This window comes from Macrobrachium nipponense, chromosome 22, assembly GCF_015104395.2.
Source record: "Macrobrachium nipponense isolate FS-2020 chromosome 22, ASM1510439v2, whole genome shotgun sequence".
NCBI classification, from domain to species: domain Eukaryota; kingdom Metazoa; phylum Arthropoda; class Malacostraca; order Decapoda; family Palaemonidae; genus Macrobrachium; species Macrobrachium nipponense.
Window position 1 is genome coordinate 82,555,288 of NC_087213.1, and position 10,000 is coordinate 82,565,287.

The 10,000-nt window shown below is 35.2% G+C and overlaps 1 protein-coding gene across 1 annotated transcript in view; it reads left to right on the top strand.

Moving 5' to 3' along the window:
- Positions 1–7,286: 7,286 nt before the first annotated feature.
- LOC135198425 (G-protein coupled receptor GRL101-like) overlaps positions 7,287–10,000 on the top strand; it is an 86,727-nt gene continuing 84,013 nt past the window's right edge. Inside the window, exon 1 of the mRNA XM_064225956.1 lies at positions 7,287–7,328. The gene's annotated coding sequence lies outside the window, so the exon portion shown is untranslated. The remainder of the gene's footprint in view (positions 7,329–10,000) is intronic.

Below are 10,000 nucleotides of genomic sequence, written 5' to 3' on the forward strand. Positions count from 1 at the left end.
CCCTTCTTCAATATGTAAATATTGTCCCCTGGGAACACTGTTAATCCTTTTCTCTTGACCTTGTGTCTGCCTAGAAACTTCTCTCCTAAGTATGACTCCGTTTGGAGACGAAATTCCTGCCTCGGGCCCAAATGAATAGCCGTTGGGGAGAAAGATAATCCTTACGAAGGTCATAAAAGGGCCGACAACGACCCACGACTCTCAGAGACCGTTTGGACAGAGCACAGATATTCTGGTTGTAGATCTAATCGCAACTCCCCCTTATGTTGGGGTCACACATTCACGTATCACAACGGTGTATGCCCATGTATGTGGATCGTGGCATCATCGTGGTGAAATGACCTTGAACAGCTGGTAAAGAGGACACTGCCTGACTGACGTAAAGCCAGCACCATAAATTGTGCCGCAAATGTTATGTTCTATGTACGTCAACTTCATGTCGGTACCACGCATACCGTTGTGGGGCCGTAGGGTACGAAATGTCCGGACTGTAAACAGAACAAACTGTGAAGTGATGGAACATGTATGAGTAAGGTGACCAATTATTTGACTTGTGAAAGGGGACAAAGGTATATAGTAAGCCCATTTTGCGCACTTGCACTTATGTTGAGTTGTTATAAATTCAGAAGTTTAATCCATAAGTATATTCAATTACAGGTGATGATAAATGAGGTCTATCTAATCTGTTTTTATTCACAAGGACATTATCGCTGACATTTTTAAGGTCTTACTGAATTAGGTTTTTGTTTCTATTCACAGACATTATTGCTGACATTTTAAACTGAAAATTATTCTTTAAATTTTAAGGAAAATTACAGACATTACTTAAAAATAAAAAAATTCTTTACATCATTCTTTGGCGTATTTTTTACTTGATTTGTTCTTTACTAGGTATATTCAATAATAGGAAATGATAAATTAGGTTTATCAATGAAATTGTTTTTATGCAGACGTTATTTATTGCCGACATTTTAAACAAAATTAGTCTCTAATTTTAAGGACATTTTGGGATAATAGGTGGGGCAATTTTAATGAATTCCTCTCAAAATTAAACGCATTAGTGCCCAGCATCAAAGTTGAATGGGAAACAGACAACAAAATTCATTTTCTTGATGTTTTAATAATCAGAGACACGACAGAATACAAATTTACCATATACCGAAAACCAACGTTCTCACTTTCATACATTCACTACTTTAGCTATCACGACATTACTATCAAGATAGGTGTAGCTAGCAACCTGTTCTTAAGAGCCTTACTAATTTGTTCCCCAGAATTCCTGGAAAAAGAATTTGAACTAATTTGCAAGCAACTTTCGTCTTTAAAGTATCCTGACCATATAACTGAGAAACGCAATTCACAAAGCAATCTTAATTTTCTACCGACCCCCCAAAGACAAGACCAGAGATACACCCAACAATAAAATAGAAATTCCTCACCTGGACACGATTAAGAGAGTAACCCACACCCTCGGAAAATCTAACCCTTTTGCATTTACTTACCCAAACACCTTAGCCAAATCCATGATTAACGTCCAACAAAAGACATCTTTCAAGGACGCTGGGGTATACGAAATCCCATGCCAGGACTGTGACCAATCTTATATCGGATTTACAGGTAAATCACTTCCCCAGAGATTAATACAACACAAACAGTCAGTTAGGTATGGACAACAGAACTCGGGCTATTTTATTTTCAACCATATAAATGAACATAACCATAGAATAAACTCAAATTTGTCACGTGTAATTTATAGCAGCAACTGCTGGTACAAGAGTCAAATGATGGAATCGGCATAAAAGAGAGGCAGGCAATGAACATCTCAAAAGGAGCATGGATTTCAGATACGATCGACAAGGTTTTCATTCAACCAACGCTTAAGAAGATTAAAGGAAGATTATCGTGGGGGTAACCTAAATTGGCTTGCCTGTGGATGGACCTCGTGGTATAAATACCACCTTTTCTGTAAACTTTTCTCATTCATCTACCTGAAGAGGCAGACAGCAGCCTCTGGAAATAAAGTACTTTTCTCTCTATATTTTGGTGTCTTTATGGGCTCCTTTTATTAGATATATATGTATATATATATATATATATTATATATATAGATATATCTAATATATATATATATATATATATATATATAGTATATATATATATATATTATATATATACATATATAGATACATATACATATATATAATTTTCGTTAAAAACAATTGCTTTAGTGACATCAATACGTTTCTGGCAGGTATCTTCATACCGACGAAGTTTTCTCCGATTCTCGTTCGTCAATTTCTGGTGAAAAATACGCAGACTTCCTTCTTCCATTTATTGAATTTTGTCGCGACAGCTGTTTCGCTTTATGGCATTATCAAGCGACTACTGACTTACAATTTCTAAGCCACCATTTCTAGCCTTATGGCATGACGGATATAGGAAAAAAACAAATTTTCGTCGGGCATGCAAGTCATTCTTCATTATTAGTAACAAATTATTCTACAGAATGAAACAAAGAGATGGCGACCTGCAGCAGGTGCAAGTTTTGTGGAATGAAAATGATGTAACCGCATCATCAAAGAAATTCATGAAGGTTCTGGGAAAAATAAAGAATCTCGCAAATATATATATGTGAACATCACGGAATTGCGGCCACCATTTTGCTTATCAGTAAACGGTTTTATTGGAGACAATGGAAGTTGATGTGTCTGCTTATGTGAAATCATGTGCGCAGTGTCAAAATGTATACCCGAAATTGTGAGTTGAGGCACCAAAATCTCGCACTTCCTATAGTTACAAACCTGGAAATTTTGTTCTTTTAAAGAATCTGAAACGTTTGGATAGAAAGGGTGGTAAAGAACAACAATCGAAAGGCTGTTAGACAATAACACTTGCGTACTCTAATCATCAAATGTAGAACTAAACAAAAGCAGAATTTGTGCAACCTGAAGCCATTTTCGAGAGAAGCGCTGGCCATCCAAATGAAAGCGATCTACAGAACTAGTATATCCCGAGCCAGAAATGCAAACTGTTGGTGGAATGTGGTTACCCAATATTCATCTCACTCAAGAAGACAGGCTCTTAATAATGAATAACAAGTGCCTGAATGATAAGATCACAGACGCGGCACAATCCCTGTTGCATAAGCAACATTATGTAGAGGAGTTAGACACAACTTCGCTGTCACGAACGGCAAGTGAATTTGCTTCAGCAGGTTATAATAGCATGCAGATCCACTTCGACGAAAACAGGAATCAGTGGTTCACCTCTTCAACAGTAGAGGTTGTTGTTACCATTTCCGAAGTTGCTCAAGCGCACAAGAGGAAAAAAGCCTATTTCAGACAACTTACAAATATTGTATAAAAGTAATACACGTACGTTTATTTTGGGTTGATATTTTAATTTTATTCTCGTAAATTTCGTGTAATTATATATATTGGAATGGATAAGCATGTATATACCTACAGAATATATATATATATATATATATATATATATATATATATATATATATATATATATATATATATATATATATATATATATATATATATATATATATATATATATATATATATATATATATATATATATATATGTATATATATATATATATATATATATATATATATATATATTATATACATATATATATATATATATATATATATATATATATATATATATATATATTATATACATATATATATATATATATATATATATATATATATATATATATATCATCAGGGGAACCATAGGGAAAGGCATCGTACTCAGGTACATTTTATTTCGCCGACGTTTCACGACTCATGGTCGCATTCTCAAGGCTATAATTAAAGATAAAACACTCGAACATTAAAAATACGCACTGCATAATTCACGAAAATCACGCAATATTTAAAAATTCAATGAACATCAACATCAGAATATAGAACATTTAAAAATCTCTTAAAACAGAAAAACATACTGATCGCTAAAATTATGTACAGTACAGTTAAATTAAAATTATTTGAAAATTACAGAAAAAGCATGCAACAATTATGATATGGGTGTAAAAAATTAAAGATAAATAAATAACACTAAAACAGTAAGGCTATTCTGTACCTTATTTTTAATTTTTTACACCCATATCATAATTTGTGTATGCTTTTTCTGTAATTTTTAAATAATTTCAGCACCCAGTATGTTTTTCTGTTTAAGAGATTTTTAAATGTTCTACATTCTGATGTTGATGTTCATTGATTTCTTAAATATTGCGCTGATTTTCATGAATTATGCAGTGCGTAGTTTTAATGTTCGTGTGTTTATCTTTGATTATAGCCTTGAGAAAGCGACTATGAGTCGTGAACGTCGGCGTAATAAATGTACCTGAGTACGATGCCTTTCCCTATGGTTCCCTTGATGAGATGAACCTAGAGCTGCAGTTCCGTCTTCTAAGAATATATATATATATATATATATATATATATATATATATATATATATATATATATATATATATTATTATGGAATTATAAAGATTTTAGTAAAAAATTCCTGCTACTTGAAATATCTTGCTTATTCTCCATCCTAATATATTATGTCTAACATAGCTATTCAATGACATAATTAGATATAATACTTTATGTGATGTGCTGTTTAATATGCCCACGTTCATATTCTACGGGAGTGCACATTCAGCGTTACACCGGCGCCCCACTTGCACTGTACGCAGGCTAGCATGCTATCGGTCACACCACGGAGCGTAGTATAAAATAGTGCAGAACTTTTTAGTGAAAGACAGTTGAGCACAGTAACAGTTGAACACTGACACTTGAGCATCAGAAATGCAAAATTATGCCAAGGTCTGATAAGATAATAATCTAATGAAGAATAAGTGTCAATCAGTTCAGCGGACTGTACAACGACAACTGAAACGCAAAGGAGTGCCTGTCTCGGCTCCAAGTAACCTTAGGGGAAATTGGTATACCCTCAAAACTTACTTCCACGTATGCTGGGGAAAATGTCTTGCATAAGGCTCTGGTTTTGATGACCCAGATTGATATTTCATATTTGTTTCTCCAGATAACTTGAGATGATAAAGGAAAATAAGCACTGAATGTAGACGAGACACTTTCAAAATAGCTCATCAGCTATATGCGATTTATATCATATATAAAGGAAGAACGTCCATAGGAAGAACAGCAACTACTTCAGGGTGCAAGTTAGTTTGGGTATCTTGAATGATCATCCACCTTGGTTGGTCATTTGATGCAGCAGGCCCCTTTTCACGAAGTCGCATCCTTGATAAGCTGGCCGCTGACTTTGCAGGATCGGGCATACAATCATGATCATTGGCGGATGTGCTTTCATCTTCCAAAACGTTTATCCTTCCTTTGCACTTTTATTTATACAGCGCCATGACAGGACTAGACTCTTCGCCACTCTTGAGCACTCTGCCTAGTCTGTAACAGTTGCAGCCTCCATGTGACATTTTTTGTTTTTTCTCTCCCTTTTGACGATGTTATCTTCTTCATAGCGTGAATTCCATGAAATGATAAAATTTTTAGAAAACCTTATTGCTTTTACTTTTTACAAAACGGAATGATAATAACCAAACAAGGTTACAGATGTAATTAAACGACTGTTGTAACAAATCAGCTAACAGAGAGAGTGTGTGTTGTAGTTATGATCAAACTACTCTAATAATTAAAGAACTAATAGAAAGTAGAAGACATTAACAAAAGTAGAAAAAAAAACTTAACAAATATTTCTGGGAAATGTTTATCGATATGTATTTTTATTTCTTTATTGGATTAGTCTTCAGTAGATTGTTATATTACTATTAAATTTAAGGATAATTTTGCATTCCTGACGCTCAAGTGTCGCTGTTCAACTGTTCTACGCTCAGTTGTCTTGTGCTCTGTTATCGACGCTCCTTTTCAGCACCGTTTGTCTTACGCTCAGACGTCGGTTCATGATATATATATATATATATATATATATATATATATATATATATATATATCTATATATATAAATGTATATATATATATATATATAGATATATATATATATATATATATATATATATATATATGTGTGTGTGTGTGTGTGTGTGTGTGCGTGTGTGTGTTCTGTAATTAAAGGTGGTGTTTTAGTGTTCTTCATTTCTTCAGTGAGATAGAACAGTCAGTCGTCAACTGGAGAAAAGTGGACACACTGTAATAAATGTTGTGGAAGTCGAAGGAAAAAGTAGACCTACTGGTTATCTATGAAGATTAGATGTCCCCTTCTATATTTCTGTGTTCTATATACTGAAATATTCTGGTAAATATCTTAGTGGTGTTATGTTTTGTATTGTTATAATAGCGCTCCCACCAAAGTAGCCTTGTCAGAGCCCGGCTACATAAGGTAAGACAAAGGTTGAAATGTGGGAGACAGTAAGGGAAGTACGACTGAGGAAGATAGAGGAATATGAGAGCCAGTAAATCTGTCCTATAAAGAAGCGAGTTGATATAGTTTGATTGTGATCTCATTAAGTTTTGTAGGTGAGACGAATCTTCATAGGTGAGAAATATGGCATCGACAGATGTGTGACTACAATAACTTCAGGGAAAAGTTCTTTTCAAAAAATATTTCAGCATTAAATAGCAAAACATCAAGATGACTGAGTACTTTCCTTTTTCCATAGTCGCTGATAAAGTTAAACTGATTCAGTTAGTTCAGGCAATGATATTCAACAAGGATAAACTCCTAGTTAAGACTGATGGTTTTCCTAAAGTTTTAGGAAGCTATAAGAAAAGTTATTTTGTTTCAGAGGTATGCCAGATTAACGACATTTTCCCAAATTGACTACTTTTTGGCCATCAAATTTATGAAGAGCTTTATTTTTAAAAACACTCACATCGTTAATAAAATCCGCAGCCTCTAGAGTTTAACTTTGCAAGTGAAGGAATGTGATGCAATGACTTTGAAACCGAAGGTATTTGAAGGATCCGGTTCCTTGCACCTTTTCAACCTATTTTATGGAAAACCTCAGGCTACTCGGGACGCTGAAGGTCGCTTCCGAAATGTGGTGGTATATAGATCATATTGTTCGATTACTTTCACAGGTACAAAGCATGATGCTATCTCTTTGAATTATACAGCGCGCAACATAAGTCTTTGGTGGATTTAAATCATGCAAATAGAGTCAGAAGAATGATTAACCATCTCTTTCGTTTACGGACTGATGTATAAGATGACCTAATAGCCAATCCTTTTCTTTCCAGTGACCAATGAGCAGTCAACAACTAAGAGAGATCGCCCAGAGCTTTTGTTGGACTAAGAAACTTAACTACGTTGTAAGTAATGTAATTATGTAGTTTACCGCATGCCTCTACTACGTTGTAAAAACAGTAATTATCCTATTTGCTGTATGCCTTTGAATATTGCATTGCCGTGGCAAGGCCATTCCCATTCCACTAAAAGATTTCGAATGAAAGGATGCGAACAGTAAACACAGCTTTCACCCATGACATTTTTATTCATAAGTATTTCCAATGGCCGCCTGCGTTGTACTCAATGTATTAAGAATGAAATAAGGGTTTTGAATAATTGTTGTATGATGATCTGCAGAGATTCGGGGCTGATTCATGTGCCATTTTTAAGAAAAAAATGTTTACTAACAGTTTGTTGTGGATACAATTTTACTTGCGCGGGCAGTCGTTTGACAACCGCGTCAGTCAGATAGATGGGGGGAAGTGAATGATGAATTTTTTATGAGGCTGTCCACACTCCTTCAACAACAACTCCACCTTGTATTCATGAGGTATCTTTCCTTGCTTGCCGTGGTTAAAAAATATTCATAGTGGTTGTGACGAAAACCAGAATCGTTATCGATGACATGTGAAATTTTGCTTATGTATGGAGGTGGTCGTATTTCAGGGTTGCGCAATGTCTAGATTATTCGTAGAAATTCATGCGTCTTCTTCTAGGTAAAGTTTACTATATATACCTTTCTGCATAACGCTGTTCGTAATATTATTAATTATAAGATAAAGACGAGACCATTACTCAACAGCGCACATGTATGTGTCTGGATATAATTGGAATAAGCACTCCATATCAGAAGGGTTTTCATGCTGTTGTAAGTTATGGAACATTTTCTTCCAACACTTCGTATCATGTTACTGTTAAAGGGGAATCAAGTCGTACACAATATTTATGACTCAAAAGCTTTCTTGAAGGCGCGTTTTTAAAAATCCTTTCAGTACGTCACCAACGTCACCCTGTAAAATTGTACATTTATTTGTGGTGATAATGACCTAGTATTCATGGAAGGGAAATATTTTTATGATTTCCCCTCGGAACAAAAGTTCCCAAGATATTCAATGACAAGGATTTCACACCATCCATAACTTGGCTCTCAGAGAAAAGGCAGGATAACTTGGTTTGGGTCGAGAAGAACATCGAGCGACTTAAGATTGAGATGCATCGTCTGGTTGGGTGGTGGAGAGCAAAGGACCACACCAGGGCTTTGTTCCTTCTAGCACTGGATCCACCTAATTAAAGCAACCAGCTAAGGTTGAAATGGTATCGTAAGGTTATTGGAAAGCTCATCTTTTTTCATCTTGTTTTAGGCTGAGGCTCATGGGTGGGTAACCTTATACCCATAGACAAAAGCGGACACTAAAAAGACTAGGACTTGGCATCCTATGCTGAAAGATTGAAGATGGCAAGTTTCAGAGAAACGGAAGGAGAGAGAAAATTCCAGATTAACATAACAATAAGATACTAGGTTACGCATCACTCCAGCTGCAATGGTCCTTCGAGAAGCCTAGCAACACAATCAAGAGCTGAGTGTACACTAAAAGCACTTGCTTACTTTGGAAGTTTAGTTCCAATGTCTAAGCTGCTTATGAATCAAAGCAAATTAATTTCAAAGATAGGAGATTGGAACTTCTTGGAACATTAGGATGAAAATGCAGCAGTAGAGAATTCTCATCCGATAATCTTCCGAATCTTAGAAATGTGAAGGTAAAGGTCTCTCTCTCTCTCTCTCTCTCTACTCTCTCTCTCTCTCTAGAAATAGTACACTCATAGTCTGAACTTTTCTGTATTACCTCACAGTAAAAAGGCTTCTTAAGCTTTTAAACCTTTAGTTCTCTGCCGGCTTTAATACAGTCCTTCTTGGAAAATCCTTCTGTACCAACTGGTGTTAGCAGAGGCTGAGTAGTCATGGTTCTTGTCGTATTTTTATCCGCTTTCTTTTTACTATCCTCTTTGCGTCCGCGTTTGCAATAGGATTTTTGCAGAGACGTCTGATGACCTTTAGAAGATGGTTGGTTCAGATAATAAATGGTCCTGGATTACTTGGATAGAAATCATCAGAAAGAACATCAGAATATTATTTTTGGCGGTTCTTCTGTCCGCCGTTAATATTCAGACCTGTCTAGTAACACTAGAATTACTTCGAGCTGAGAATGTTTCATGTTTGTAAAGAAGCTTTGCAATTTGCCTTGCTTTGTGGTAGATTATTACTGCTTATTCTTTCTGCCAACTTTAATGAAAGATGTATCATCTTTTCCCGTGGATGAATGTGGACTTCACTTTCTAAAAGCCAGATCAGTAGGACATTTATAGCAATGGTCATTCTGGTTTTCATCCCGCCAACATTTTGAGTTGTTGAGAGTAATCACACGGAGGTGTTATGATGCTGCCTCTCCTATTCTTAAGTGTCAGAATTATCTTGTGATATAAATTCTGTTACAACAACGCGACTATCATTGCTAAATAGATGTATTACTTACTTGATGATAGTATTACTTGTTTCTATTAAGTAGATATTATCTATGAACAGAAATGATTTTCTGATCATAGTATATCTCTTATGAACTTAATAGCCCAGCACTTGTAATGTAAATAATGACGACAACTAATCGGAAATGAGAAATAGAGGCTATATTTTCAAGGTGTAAAACAGCCAAGCGTGACATTCAGAAATCAATCAACTGTGACCTGCTTTCAGGTAATA